At 43.1% G+C, this 16,262-nt stretch overlaps 1 protein-coding gene across 1 annotated transcript in view; it reads left to right on the top strand.

Moving 5' to 3' along the window:
* Nucleotides 1-401: 401 nt before the first annotated feature.
* LOC129706979 (GRB2-related adapter protein-like) overlaps nucleotides 402-16,262 on the top strand; it is a 116,085-nt gene continuing 100,224 nt past the window's right edge. Inside the window, exon 1 of the mRNA XM_055651681.1 lies at nucleotides 402-489. The gene's annotated coding sequence lies outside the window, so the exon portion shown is untranslated. The remainder of the gene's footprint in view (nucleotides 490-16,262) is intronic.

Below are 16,262 nucleotides of genomic sequence, written 5' to 3'. Positions count from 1 at the left end.
TTTCCCAATCCATTCCCTCCTCTCCCCCTCCCATGGGACCATGAATACAGATATAGGAATCAGTGGCTTCACTGATTACAGGAAGAGCTGCAGTAAAAATATCACATTAATTGCTTCTTTCATATTTTTTGAGTGAAACACCTGTAAATAGTGCAACAGCTGTACAGGGAAATAAAGAAATGGCAATTTCAGTTCAATGTTGCTATACAGCTGTGGCCCTTTCATGTGACACCAGCATCTTACTACCTTAATAGAGCTGGCTTTGCTAACAGAGCTATGTCAGCGTCAAGCCAAAGTCTAGCACATTCCCATTGGCACCTCGCCAAGAATTCAGCTCACTGTGAGCAGTCGTCTCCATGCAGAATTCAGCCAATGACTTTGCTGGGAGTATTTCCTCATTCTACCACATTACTGTGAATACTTTTAGCAGTAAAGGTCATCAGAAACATCTACATTTTCCCCTCTGCACTGTGGAATTCACATCAACAGGTCAGTTACCACAGCTGATAACCTTTCATATTGCAAAGCAAAAGGGCTTTTGTTCAAAGTGATTAGAATCTTGTCAGCTTTCATACACATCTATTTCATTTTTTTCCATATTACTTGCATGTCACTGTAGCACACAAACTTAATGATGGATGAGGTTTTTTAATGAATTTTTTGCTACTTGTGCAGCACGAATGTTACCACCAATCAGCTCAGGCCTGGTATTGTCTAGATTGCTGCATTTGGGTGATACCTTCAGTATCTCAGGAGTTGTAAATAGTGCTGAGCATTGTGGCAATCATCAGCAAACATCCCTGTCTTTGACTCTATGAACGAAGGAAGGTAATTGAAGAAGCATGCAGAGTCAAGTGCAGCAGTGATATCATTAACATGACTTGGCCTATAAAGTCAAAACTTTAATAAATGCGTGGGAGTCCAAAATATGCTAGCACTTAGGTAGATAGATGCTCGCAGTTCTGTGCAGACTGTTAACAAAGCCAGCAAAATCTGGGCCAAAGTGAACTACCTTTACCATTTTTAATTCATCTCTCCTGAAATATTACAAAATTATGGAGGACAATAAGGAGAACTGCAATATCAATAAAATCCCATTCAGCCAATTTAATTTCCATTGGTGTATCCACGATGTTAATTTTGTTGAACAAAACTGATCAACAGATCTCTTACCTCTTATCATAGGTTACAGGGAGAAGGCAGGAGAATGGGGTTGAGAGGGAAACATAGATCAGCCATGATCGAATGGTGGAGTAGACTCGGTAAGCAAAATAGCCTAATTCTGCTCCTATGTCAGCATTCAGGATATAGATTGGTTCCTCCAGTGTTCAAAATGGTGAAAGAGAAGAATAGTATAGGCAAAGGCGCAATATATTGGAATGATTTAACCAATTATGAGTATTATAGCCAAGTAAAATAGGTGAGGGGGAAGGGGGGGGGGTGGGGGTGGAGATGGGAAGCAGAGGCAAATAGACAATGGATGGAGACAGACAGAAGAAAGATAAATAAAATGTAGACAGATGGAACCAGATGAGTGGAGGAGAGTGAAGGGGGAGGCATCATTAATATCACAGTGGTTAATCGGAAATACTATCCAGCTTAATCTTTCTTCCTGGATCTTGGTTAATACCCTTATATTCTACAATATTTAAAATGCCAAGCCAAGTATCTTTTAAACACCATAATATTTTTCTGTCTCCACTGTCCTTTCCAGTAGTGAATTATCTTATCCTTTGGATTTATAAATATCCTTCTGTATTTCACTTTATTCTTATTCCCAATAGCTTTAAATCTCTGCCTCTTGGAAAAATAGGTTTTTCTATTCACTCAGTGCAGGCCTTGCATAATGTTATATATATTTGGAGTAGACAGATTACTTTGAATTGTTGTTCCGTTTAACAAATGCTTTGAATGAATACCGAGGCTTTGTTCAAAATTGCTATTCACCTGTGATTATTGCAATACTATGGAATTTATTTTGACTCACAGTGGGTGGAATTGAACTGGGTGGAGTGCAAAAATGGTTAGAACAAGAACATTGCAAGGGCAGGTAGTCATCACCAATAATCAAGATGAATCTAGCTCAGGTTCTTGCAGATCCTCTTTGCGTTTCAATGTATTTTGGTAACTAGCCTTATGCAGTGGATTCTTCTTTAATTTGTAATTTCCTGGACTTTGATTACCTAATGCCGAAGCAAAACTCATTTCCCAATCCATTCCCTCCTCTCCCCCTCCCATGGGACCATGAATACAGATATAGGAATCAGTGGCTTCACTGATTACAGGAAGAGCTGCAGTAAAAATATCACATTAATTGCTTCTTTCATATTTTTTGAGTGAAACACCTGTAAATAGTGCAACAGCTGTATGTACAGGGAAATAAAGAAATGGCAATTTCAGTTCAATGTTGCTATACAGCTGTGGCCCTTTCATGTGACACCAGCATCTTACTACCTTTATTAAGAGCTGGTTTTGCTAACAGAGCTATGTCAGCGTCAAGCCAAAGTCTAGTACATTCCCATTGGCACCTCGCCAAGAATTCAGCTCACTGTGAGCAGTCGTCTCCATGCAGAATTCAGCCAATGACTTTGCAGGGAGTATTTCCTCATTCTACCACATTACTGTGAATACTTTTAGCAGTAAAAGTCATCAGAAACATCTACATCAGAAAATCATGTCTTTTAAACTTGCTGGAAATCTGAATTAGTTGTGAAACGAAAATCCCAGTAGTCAAATTCAATGATGTTCACTTTTCTATATTATTATACCTCAACTCTATAACTGTTCCATCTCCAGTTATAACTTGAAAAAGTCTTGCGTTTAATACAGATGAAGTCATATGGGATCCACAATGAGTTGGTAAGTTGGATCCAAGATTGGCTGGCTGAAGTAGTGAAGTATGTTTCTTTGACTAGATATGACCAATGGTGTTCTGTGTGGTGGCGTGGAGTCATGCATTGTTATCATTTGATCTACTCTATTTCATCATGTAAGAAGTGATGGCATGCAAACCCATCTACAGTTGCCGAGCATTCATCTGAGCCTCCAATTTAGACCAGGAGTGTTTCTTTGTGTTCTTGATGGCTTTTGTAGGTCATAGCTGGATTTCAGACTTGATTGTTTGACTTGAATGCCACAAATCTGGTCCTCAGCAGATTGGACTGAGTTCATCCAAAGCTTCTGGTTAGGGACTATATGATCTTGCTAGAAACACACTCCACACATTTCCTTATGATGTCAATAATAACTGTGGCATGTTCATTCTGGTCCGTTGCCAAAAAGTTGACCATTACACATTCTATCAAATGCAAGCCGTTGTGAAGTCGCTCCTCTGCCTCCTCTGACTAGCTCTGTGCAGTCCGCATTACTTAAGGGCATAGCTTTAAGGTGAGAGGGGTTAAGTTTAAAGGCGATGTGGAGCGGCAGGTTTTTACACAGAAGATGGCGAGTCCTTTAGAACATGTCACGGGGGGTGGTGGTTGAGGCAGATCAAGTCAAGAGACTTTATTGCCATGAGTTTACTGTCATGTGTCCCAGATAGGACAATTAAATTCTTGCTTGTTGCAGCACAACAGAATATTGTAGGCATAAATACAGAATCAGTGTGTCCATATACCATAGAATATATATATACACACCAGGCGCGTGCCATCAGGGTAGGCAAGGTAGGCACTGCCTACCCTGACTAAAATTATAAAATTATAATTATTAAATATAAATAGTAATGGCACGGGAGATTTATGTCTACCTAAGAGATCGATCTATTAGGTAGGCATAATTCTCCGTGCCTCACATGCGCAGTACATGTAACACGCAAAAGTCTGTGCAGCCCACGTCCCGTCGACGCTGTTTCAAGCTGTCAATTTCAAGGGGAGCTGAAGGCAGCTGAAATTCTGCCTTTGCAGCGTGGACTGCGTACTGCGAAGCAGCCTACTGTGCAGGCGCAGCGCAAGTTTCTTTGCCATTCAAACATGGATTGCATTATCTTAAGAGTATCTTAAGAAACAAAGAGAGAAGGAGTTTGTATACAAATAATGTGGTCAGTAGATTTCTTTGAGCTATATGTTTTTAAATACCGTATTTCCAGGCAATGAAGATGCCATTTTTTACCCAAAAATAAGGCACAAAAATGTACCTGCATCTTGGAGGCCGAGGGTTGTTAGCCAAGAAAGATAGACTTGGCTATCCCTCAGTACTGCAATATCAAGAACGATGCTGCTGCACTGATGGCTAGCCAAGTCTATCCCTCATTCCTAGCAGGTGATGGGAAGCAACTGTAAAAGAACAGCGCCGCTGGGGGGGGGGGGGGGGGGGGGGGGGGTGAGGGGGGAGGAGGAGAGGGAGAGTTCCTTTCACAGCGTGTGGGGAGCCTGGCTAGGGGTAAAGTTGCGGGAGGACAGGAGCGTCTCCCCCCAATTGGTCCCTTTAACTAGTATTGTCATTCAATAAGATCACAACTGATTCAACTTATCACGGTGTGCTCTCGTTTTTCCCACCATCTCTCCACCTGCCGTCACCCTCCACCCCCACCAATTCAGTAATTCAGAATGAAGGAGATTTGAAAGCCTTGGGCAAATTGAATTGTTATTTTCTTTATTTTTATTTTTTATTTTTACGGAGAGGAGAATAATCTGCGCATGCGTCGTTTAAGATTTTTTTTAAAGCTGACTGACTGCGTACCCCGAGTAATTACTCATGGCACGTGCCTGATACACACATAAATAAACAGATAAAGTGCAACAGGCTGTTATAGTTCAGAGCTTGTTTGAAGTTGTGTTTAATAGTCTGATGGCTGTGGGGACGAAGCTGTTCCTGAACCTGGATGTTGCAGATTTCAGGCTCCTGTATCTTCAACCTGATGGCAGTGGAGAGATGAGTGTGTGGCCAGGATGGTATGGGTCTTTGAGGAAGTTGGCAGCCTTTTTGAGGCAGCGGCTGCGATAGATCCCCTCGATGGTAGGGGGGTCAGAGCCGATGATGGACTGGGCTGTGCTTACCACCTTTTGCAGCCTTTTCTGCTCCTGGACGCTCAAGTTGCCGAACCAGGCCATGATACAACTGGTTAGCATGCTCTCTCCAGTGCACCTGTAGAATTTCGAGAGAGTCCTCCTTGACATACTGATTCTCTGTAATCTTCTCAGGATTCTGGGACCAAGAGAAATCTTCGGAAATATGCATGCACAGGAATTTGAAGTTCTTGACCCTTTCCACCATCGACCCGTTGATATAAATCGGGACTGTTGGTCCCCATCCTACCCCTTCCAAAGTCCACAATCAGTTCCTTGGTTTTGCTGGTGTTGAGAGCCAGGTTATTGTGCTGGCACCATCTGGTCAATCGGTTGATCTCACTTCTATACTCTGACTCTTCCTCATCATTGATACGTCCCACAACAGTGGTGTCGTCGGAGATGGTGGAGTTCGCACTATGTCCGGCTACGGAGTCATGAGTATAGAGCGAGTACAGCAGGGGGCTGAGCACGCAGCCTTGAGGTGCTCCCATGCTGATTGTTATCGAGGATGACACATTTCCACCAATATGAACAGTCTGTGGTCTGTGAATGAGGAAGTCGAGGATCCAATTGCAGAGGGATGCGCAGAGACCCAGGTCTGAGAGCTTGGAGGGTATGATGGTATTCAATGCCAAGCTGTAGTCAATGAATAACAGCCTGACATATGAGTTTTTGTTGTCCAAGTGGTCCAGAGCGGAGTGGAGAGCCAGCGAGATCGCATCCACTGTTGATCTGTTCTGGCAGTAAGCGAACTGCAGTGAGTCCTGGTTTTTGTCGAGGTATGAGATGATTTGAGCCATGATCAGCCTCTCGAAGCATTTCATCACCACAGACGTTAGTGCCGCTGGTCGATAGTCATTGAGGCACGTCACCTTGCACTTCTTAGGCACCGGTATTATTGATGCCCTTTTAAAGCAGGTGGGAACCTCAGACCTCAGAAGTGAGAGGTTGAAAATGTCCGTAAAACTCCAGCCAGTTGGTCCGCACAGGTTTTTAAAACACGCCGGGGTATACCATCAGGTTCAGGCGCTTTCCGAGGGTTCACCCCTCTGAAGGATCTTCTGACGTCGGCCTCCGTGACTGTGACCAAAATACCATCACGGCAAATGGGGGCTCGGGAAGGCACATCAGTGTTCTCCCTATCATAGCGTGTGTAAAATGCATTGAGCTCGTCAGGGAGTGATGCTCCGCTGACATTTGAGCTGCCTCCTGATTTTGCCTTGTAGGAGGTGATTGCATTCAAGCCCCGCCACAGTTGCCGAACATCTGTCTCATCTTCCAGCTTGGAGCAGAAGTCCCATTTGGCCTTTTAGTTGGCCTTACCAAGGTCGTATCTGGACTTCTTGTAGACCTCTGTATCTCCAGACCTGAATGCCCAGGATCTAGTCTTCAGAAGAATGCGGATCTCATGGTTCATCTAAAGCTTCTGGTTTTTGTTGGGATGCAGTCCTCCACACATTTCTTTATGAAGTCTGTAGCAACTATGGCGTATTCATTCAGGTCCGTTGCCGAGTCCCTGAACATTGCCCAGTCTACAGAAAGAAGCAGCACCGCAGTATGAATCGGATTTACCAAAGTGAGGGCAAGGGATAGAGCGATAGGCATCCTTGATGGTCGTGCAGCAGTGGTCGAGGGTGTTTGGTCCTCTGGTGCTGCAGAAGACATGTTGGTGGAAGTTAGGGAGCGATTTCTTAAGGTTGGCTTTATTGAAATCCCCGGCTATGGTGATAAATGCCCCGGGGTAAGCCGTCTGGTGCTTGTTGACCACACGTGCTGCTCTCCCAGTGCCAGATGGACATCTGCCTGGGGAAGGATGTAGACCGCGGTCAGGATGATGGAGGTGAATTCCCTTGGTAGGTAGAAGGGACAGCACCTCACAGCTAGGTGTTCCAGGTGTGGAGAGCAGGAGTTGGATAGGACTGCCACGTCTGAGCACCACGCTGCGTTGACCATGAGGCAGATGCCCCCTCCTCTCCCTTTCCCAGATGCCAGTGTACGGTCCATGCGATGGATGGAGAAACCTTCAGGCTGGACTGCTGAGTCTGGGGAGCTGGGGGTGAGCCATGTCTCTGTGAAATTGAACACAGAGCATTCCCTCAGCTCCCTTTGGTAAAGCAGTCTTGCCCTTAAGTCCTCCACTTTGTTTTCAAGCGACTGTACATTGGTCAGTCGAATGCTAGGGAGAGGGGGTCAAAGTCCCCTGCGCTTCAGTCTGACCTGAAGTCCTGCCCTTTGGCCACGTTTCCGGACACAATGGAGGCCTCCCCGTTGTTTCTAGGTACTGTGCTTACTGTACCTGATGTTCCTGCAAACCTGCGCTGGAACGGGGATTCCCTTGCAGACAGCAGCTCCAGCACCGTTGCTGCTGGGAGATCCTGCCCGTCGGCTCCGGAGGTTTTTCCCAGTGTTTCCAGGTACATTATCTGTGATCCCCAGTCGGGTCGGGTGTTCTTCAGCGATCGAGGGAACGCTTGCAGTCGGGGGCTCCCGCAGTTGCAGGAGATCGCGATATTGCTAGTGCCTTCAAGTGCACTAGCAGCTTGTCCATTATGGCGCTGATTTCTGCCGTTTTTCTGATCCAGGTGAGTTGATTGAAGGTATAAATAATTCTCTTCCGTTGGCAAAATTTGAGATTTTTGGAGAGGCACATAGATAGGCAGGGAATGGAGGGATGAGGATTATGCCCAGGCATATAAGAATTAGTTTGACACAAACAGTGTGGGCTGAAGGGCGTGTTCTTGTGCTATTCTGTGTTCTAAATTTCATATAGTCTCAATCCTGTTCCGAAGTTATATTGGCTAGTATAACCCTGGAAAACAGTTGAATAAAGCTGAAAATATTGACTTTCTCGTTATCCATTTGTGGTAACACAGAAACTAGTATTATCTTGTTGACAGATGCCAGGGGAGAGATTGGAACAGATTACACTTGAATCTACCACTCTGCCTATATACTGCCCTCTGGCTTTACAGTTCACACCTTTTCTCACCTTATCCGACACCCTTTGTCTCCTTTTCACCTCAAGCCTTTGTCACTTCCTCCACCCATCTGCCTATCAACTCCCCCACCCCCTAACCTGTAACAACATATAATCTCCGCTCGGTTCGCAATGACCAACCTGATCTCCCGGTGGCTCAGTACTTCAACTGCCCCTCCCATTCCGCATATGATCTGTCCTGGGCCTCCTCCATGGCCAGAGTGAGGACCACCGTAAATTGGAGGAGCAGCATCTCATATTTCGCTTGGTATGAATATTGACTTCTCTAATTTCAGGTAGTCCTTACTTTCTCAGCTCTCCCTCAGCCCTCTGGCTCCACCTCTTCCTTTCTTCCTCCCGGCCCCCCACCCCCCACCCTCACATCAGTCTGAAGAAGGGTTTTGACACGAAAAGTTGCCTATTTCCTTCTTTCCATAGATGCTGCCTCACCCACTGAGTTTCTCCAGCATTTTTGTCCACAACTTATCACTTGCCTGGCCAGGCTTTTCCCCACCACTATCCTCTCTTTTACAGCTTTCCACCCCAGATTATAATGTCTGTTGAAGGATCCTGACCCAAAATGACATGTCCATTTCCTCCACAGAAACTCTAGCCCGCTGAGTTTCTCCAGCACTTTCTGTTTTGCTCAAGATTCCAACATCTACAGTTCCTTGTACCATTATTGTCCACTAGACTAAGTGGGATCCGTTGGAATCCTGTCACACGGGAGGCCTGGTTCCTCAACGCAACCCGTTCCCCAATACAATATTTCACCACTCACCCGTTCCCCCAATGCAACCCGTCCCCCCCCAACGCAATATTGCACCACTCACGCACAGCCCCCCAACTGCGCAGGCACGGCTCTCAATCCTTCCCTCACCTCTCCCTCCCTCTCCTTTTCCCTACCCTCAGTCACTCCCTTCCTCTCTCCATAACTCCTCTCCCATCCCTACCCCCCCTCCTCTCCCTCTATTCCCCCTCCTCCCCACTCTCCTCACCTCCCCCATATTCCCCCTCTCCCTCCCTACCCCTTCCTGTCCCTCAATGCCCCCACTCTCCCTCCTCATTTCCCCAGGATCTTTTACCCTCTCATCCTCCCCTTCCCAAATCACTCCTTCACCTCTCCCTCCCTCTCCTTTCCCCTACCCTCAGGTCACTCCCTCCCTCCATCCATAAAAAGCAGCATCTGCAGTTCCTTCCTCCACAGGTCATTCATTGTTAGCTGTGGTTTAGATCCAGTTGTCTTGACGATTGGACCAGGTTGCATCGTGTGAGTGTGTGAGTTACTCAAACTCCGCGCAAACAGCTCGGCCACCCTGCAACTCGACTCTCACTCCCTCCCTCTGCCCACTCCGGCTCAGCCGCCGCTCGGTCCGTCCCCGCTCTGCCCTCCCACCTGCAGCTGCCGCCCTGCCCACCCGCTTACCTGCTCGCCATTGCCGCCTGGTCGGGCCACGGGGGGGGGGGGGGGGGGGGGGGGGGGGAGGATGGAGTCTGTGTTCGTCACATAGACACCACGAGTTCCGATGAGGTGGAGGAGAAGGTGTCCTCCGAGAGGGCCGTGAGGGTGAGTTACCGCAACTGCGCCGACAGAGTAGACGGACCATTAAGGACGGGTAAATGGGGGAGCGGGGGGAGAGAGGTGAGTGATAAAGTAGAGAGAGATGGGACCATGGCCTCCACTGGGCCTCCACTGAACCCCTCTCCCCCACGTCCGCCGCCGGTGATGGGGGAGACGATAGATAAGTTACTGTGAGGAGGGGGGAGAGAGGAGTTTGTGAGTGAGGCGGGACAGGCCGCAGCCGGTGGGGCAAGAAAATGCTTCGTCGTCCCGGCCGTGGCTTTGACTGATAGGAGAAACGACCAATCTGCGTGGCGCTGACTGAAGGAATCTGCGCATGCACGGTTTTAAAGTTTTTTAAACCTTGATAACTTTTACAATATACCACAGATCGGAAGGAAACTTGTAGCACTCGCAGCACAGGAGAACGCTGAGTAACCTGGCGAAAAATCGTAGCGCTATCGTGTACCGTTTTTGCGCAAATAGAAAACCCCCTCAAACCGGGAGAGCACAAGATCAGAGTTTTAGTTATGTAAAGATAGATACATAGATTGTGGCTTGGCACCAATTAATGATCTGAATCATCTGGAAACCAATTTCTTGTATTACTTATTACACATTTTAGGATGTATATTTTACCTATCACAAATTTTTTTTCAAATTTTTTTCTCTTGTATTTTTTGTGGACTGTATGATGGAATATTATCTCTCAGATAAAAGTTTTATACAACTCGCATGCTGTTTCACATGAATAGGTGTATTATCCATTCCATACAAAAGAAGCCTTTGTGCAGTTAATGAATTATAAGAAATGTCTTGCACAACGAAACATTCATATCCTGAGTTCTACTGCTAGACAAATAATCAGCTGCTTTTCTAAATGCAGACCTGGCATTGAAGTCTGTGAAGCATATAAACTGGTAATTTCCCCTTAACTATTACTTCCAAAGAGCATATAATATAAGAGGAGCGAATATTTTATTCATAAACATATAATTAAGAATTAATGTATACAATTCACATTCATTCAGATCAACTAATGAATGTTGTATATGGTTATGTTCCAATCCAATGTTGTGATTTTGTTTACTATATCTTCAGCATAGCACTCGATATTTTAGGTTCCGTGAAGATAATGACTTACACAGGATCATGATTCCATTGTTGCCTGCATTACATACAAATTATCCAGGCGAAACAGCTAACAGATGTCACAGATGGCCATGTTTGGTCATTTTTTATAACATCCTGAACAGCTACCTCTACTCTCCTGAAAATATGTCTCATGCCAGGACATGGGTCCATTGCTGCCATTATCTGCCTCATGTTGAATGCAGCTGTAGCAACATAATAGATACCCTGTACCAGTTTCCTCCACATCCCTGTGACTGCTGTAAATTACCCCGAGTGTAGGTGGTGTGAGGGAAATTGTTAGGAAACCGCCATGGGATTTGATGGGTATGTGAGAACAGGATACTTGGCAATAAGTGGAATGGGCCTGAAGGGACTGCTAGACTGATAGATTCAATAGGCCAAATGGATCCTTGTTTATCATAAAGAAATATAAAGATGTTATTTCACATCTCCTTAAAAAAATGAGATCCAACTGGTTAACTTAGTCAGCTGAGATTCATGTGTTCAAATCACTGTAATAGGATTTGAAACCACAATTTTCTGATTCAGAGACGTGAACTAATGCCGGGACTGTTATTGAGTATAAAGAATAAAAGAACAAGAGAAAGATTATGACTATACAGCTAATAATGCTTACTTTCAGTCTGTGTTAAATTGTAGTAATTTGACCCATTATCATTCCCTCCCTCTAATATTAGTTATATCGCTCTTGAACTTTAAACATTTGAGCTGATCAATAGGTTTCCAACGTTGCCTAAAGAACAGTTTTCTTAGCATGCTAAGTAACTTGTTGTTTTTGACTGTTAATAGCTGCCTAGTTGTAGGCATTTCTTGGCCATCTGCCAAGTCATTTTGTGAGCTCATTTGTTATGGGCAGAACCTCATCAAGATTGATTCTTCCCATTTCCCAGAAATCCCCATTGGGAGGATCTCCATGAGACAAGTTTAAATGTGCCCTGCAGAATTCCCGTGAATAACATGTTTTGACTCATTATCTAAGGAGGCATTACTGGTTCTTATTTTGTGGAATGCGGTGAATCAAATGTACCAGTGTCAGTGGGCGAGCATGTCATTTTGAGAATGGCAACCATTGTTCTATGAAGTTTAAATTGATAATAATGAGGAGAAATCTCATGTCCAACTCTTTAACCAGAGGTAAATTATGTTTAACGGGAGGAAAGGGAGCCTGGCCAGAGTAAATTAAAACCAAGAATAGTTACTGGATAGTGGAAAACATTTAAAGGAGTGATATTTCAGTTGCAGGCTAGGTATGTTCCCACAGGGAGAAAAGTAGGGGAAACACTCCAAAGATCTTGGGAGTGATAAAGGGGAATGTGATGAAAGAATAAACTAGGGTGTCTGATGCAGACCAAATGTGTACACTGATAGGAGAGATAGAGAGGATGCGTGTTCGATAAATCACCGGATTCAGACAACAGTTTGTATATCACAGTATTTTATTACACTGCCTAATAAGACACATAGACTCAAGTATCCGCATATGCACTCACAAAACCCTGAGTACACTGCAAAGTGCGTCGCTGGAGAGTGACCCGTTGTCAATCTCCTGGCACCGTTCGCAACGCAGTCCGAGGCTGGGGTTCTCTCCTCCTCTGGAAGGGCCCCAGACACGGTCCTTTATAGCATTTCCTGTCCATTTAGACAAGATGCCATGCCCCCTCTCGTGAGCCAATCATTAACCCATCTAATCAGGCCAGACCACACTTAGCCTGTTGTGCACACCATTTCTGCACCACTTAAGGGGGCTACCCAACTATTGCAGTGTTTTGCTCACCAATCCCAGACATAAGTAGATATTCCCAGACTTGTTATCTTACAATAATGAGGAAAATAAGAGGGGACAGGAGAGAATAGGAGAATAGAATGGCAAAGAACATAAAAAGTACCACAATATTTCTTTTGTGGAGCTGGATGGCTATCTCTTTATAGAAACACGGTACAAACCAGGAATATTTTATGTATGTTTTAGTTTATTTTAGATTTAGAGATACATGGAAACAGGCCCTTCAGCCCAGCAAGTCTACGCCGATCATCAATCACTTGTTCACACTAGTTCTATCTTATCCCACTTTTCTTTCCATTTCTTACAATACAGGGGAATTTTTACAGAAGCCAATTAACCTACAAACCTGTACTTTTTTGGGATGTGGGAGGAACCTGGAGCACCCAGAGGAAACCCACTGGGTCACAGGGAGAACGTGTAATAGCCACACAGACAGCACCTGATGTTAGGATCGAACCGGGGCCTCTGGTGCTGTGAGACAGCAGCTTTACCAGCTGTCCAACTGTACTGCCCCTTTACCGAAGAAAATACTGCCAATGTCTTGCTCTGAACAGAATGAGTAAAAATAATCAGTAAGGTGCAACATAAAAGGACTAACTTTGTTGAAAGTAAGTAAGTCATCTGGTCCAAGTGGGGAAACTTTCTCAGTTGCTTAGGGATATGTGGGTGGTGTTTTCAAAAGGGTTTGTCATGATCTTTTTAAGCCTCCCTAGATAAGTGGAGTTGCTAGGGTTCTAGCAAAAAGCAAATATACGCTTCTTCAAAAAGGAATTTAAGGACCTGACAAGCAACTACAAAAGACCAGGAGAACATTAAAAACAGAATTATGTCATGTTCTCTCTTGAGCCATCTCCACCATTCGTTAAGATCATAGCTGATATAATTGATGACCTGAAGTTCACTTCCCTGTCTGGCCACCATTATCCTTGATCCCTGTAGACCTTAAATATCTATTGCCATAAACCTTAAGAATCCTTAATGAATGAACATGTATGGCTCATTGAGATAGAGAAGACTAAAGATTCAGAACGTCTAAGTGAAGTAATTCATATTATTTATTTATATCACTCTCAAATTCCTTTATGCGGATGGTAGCTAATTTATACTGGATTCCTCTATCAGAGAAATATCCTCACAGCATCTACCCGAGGAAGCTTCCTACCAATTTGTGTCGCAATAAAATAATTTCTCATTCTTCAGAACTCAGCCCAAGCCTAGTCAATTCAAGCTTTCCTCATGATATTCCATTCATCTCAAGTAAACTTAATGAACCTTACTATAAAGTCTCCAAGGCAAATATATAAATATATTCTTCTATAATAAGGAGATTAATGCATATGTAGTTTTCTTTGTGTGGTCTCAGCAAAGCCCTGTACAGTTAGTTGTAGCAAGGAATCATTTGAAGTCCTTCCCCCCTACTAATGACTAACATTTCCTGTGCCTTATAATCACTTACATGCCAACTTCCTATAGTTACAGATCTCTCTAAACATCATCATTTGCTTCACACCAGTTGAATAACATTATGCTTCTCTATTCATTTTACTTTAAATGTTCTCAGATTGCACTATCAGCCATCCTTTTGCCTACTTATTTCATATGTATTTATCCTTTTGCAGGCTCTTTATGTCTTCCTCGTAGGTTATTTCCCAGTTTTCTTTATACAAAAACTATGCCCCATAAATACCTGCAGCAACCCATTAATTACTGCTTGCAAAAGTGAAACTCACCCATTTATTCACACTGTTTTCTGTCAATTAACTAATCCACTCTTCTTGTTAATGAATTACTTCACTATCTTTACTTTGCAGAATAACCTTATATGGAACCTTTATAGGGATTGGAAATGCTAATTTCCAAAAGGTCAGTACCAGGACTGTTGCTTGTGACAAATCAAACAGGGAAAAATGTCAACATTTATAGATAGTGCCAAACTTGGTAATTGATGCAAAATGACACGGTGGCAAGTGACAAATTAAATTCAATACAGAGAATATCACGTGATGCATTTTGACAGAGAAACAAGGGGAGCCACAAAATGCTAAATGGTTCTTTTCAAAATCTTGTGCAGGAACAAAGTTACAAAAGTGCATTTTGAGCATAAATCTTTGGAAATTATGGGATATGTTGAAGGAGCAGTAAATGCAGAATCATGGGCTTCATAAGCAGAAACACACAGTGGAAAAGCAGTTAAATTGAAACTGGATTGGTGCATTCTAGTTGGGGGCATCACATTTTACGATGGATGTGAAGATCCTAGAAACGGTGCAAACAAGATTTTCCAGAATACTTCTATGGATGAAAGATACAGTTAGATTAGAGAATCTGCCATTGGTTGGATGACGCTGATGTGATATGCATGCTATCATTCAAATAAATGATATTAAATTCTCTATCAGCATCAAAACCCAAGAAATGTGATTTGTTTTTTGAATTGCAAGGAGAAAATAAATGAGGCTATGTATTTTATACTAAAATTAGAATAATCAGAATGAGAGGACATATGATAGAATTGTACAAAATTATGACGTTTGGATTGGTTTACTATGGAGAAACTGTGAATGACTCTCGGACGAGGCACATCAATTCTTTGCAAGGGGCAAAAGATGGATGTGAGGAAAAGCTATTTTGTTACATAGCAAATATTTATGATCTGTAACTCATTGCTTGTAAGTCAATCAAGACTTTTAAAAGGAAATTAAGAATACTAATTTAAGGCTACAGAGAAAGAATGTGGAAATGGAGCTCCACAATGGCCTTGACTATCTACATGGCCCGGCACAGATACAATGAGTCAAATGGTCCCCTCTCTATCTAATTGATTATAAGATCGAATCATATGTGTGTGAATCATCATTTAGCCAACAGTCCTCAATCATCAGAAGGTTGCAAAATCCTGGACCTTCATGGAAATCAGTTTACTCTGGCTAGATACAGCCTCACGCTTATTCAGAGCCTCAATCTTTGATGGTCTGGTGCTCTGTAGATGAATATAACTGATGGAAAAGGCATTATACTGACAATGGATAAAATAAGGCAGCCAATATTTCCTATAACATGGTTCAGAAACAAAGTAATTTGTGCAGTTGAAACATAAAATCATCTGTGATTTATGTTGTTATCAATCTGTAAGCCTTCTGAGTATTATTTTATTGCCTGTTTCCCCTCTTTGAGTGTCTTCTTATCATTTTCTTCCTGTCACTGCCAGTGGCGGGTTAATGTACTTCCTGCTCCATCAGCCTTTGTTCTTGCGGAAATATATGGTTTCACGGAGAAGTCCACATTTATTTTAACATGGAGGATGATTAATCTAACTGTGATGGTTAGATTACGCCATGATATATTTTAACTGCTTCATTTAATACATTTTTAACCAAGTCAAATTCAATAGACTATAAAAACATCAGGACGTGGATTTGTAAATCTAAAAGTACATCAGACCACAGATTTCCTTTTAATCCTAGTAATTTAGGGGGGTTTATTGTAATAGCTGTAATCTGGAAGCTATGATTAATGATATCTTGAGAGGCCACTTTGCTACATGTAATGTCTATCTCTGGTTTTCATGCAGTTGCCCTTATTGAATTCCTCATGTTGGAAGCAATTATTCTTGAATACATCTTTGCCTATTATTGAAACTTAATTGGTGAAGTCTTTTTTCAACATAAACAGTTCCTATTTATTTCAAATTATTATTTTTTTTTTTTATCATAGTTTATTCCAATTTTCACTGTTCATGTTCTGCATTTAATGTTCCTGTTTTTCTACATCATAAGA

The sequence above is a fragment of the Leucoraja erinacea genome, chromosome 20 (assembly GCF_028641065.1).
Source record: "Leucoraja erinacea ecotype New England chromosome 20, Leri_hhj_1, whole genome shotgun sequence".
Classification (NCBI taxonomy): domain Eukaryota; kingdom Metazoa; phylum Chordata; class Chondrichthyes; order Rajiformes; family Rajidae; genus Leucoraja; species Leucoraja erinaceus.
This window is presented reverse-complemented; position numbering and strand designations above follow the sequence as displayed.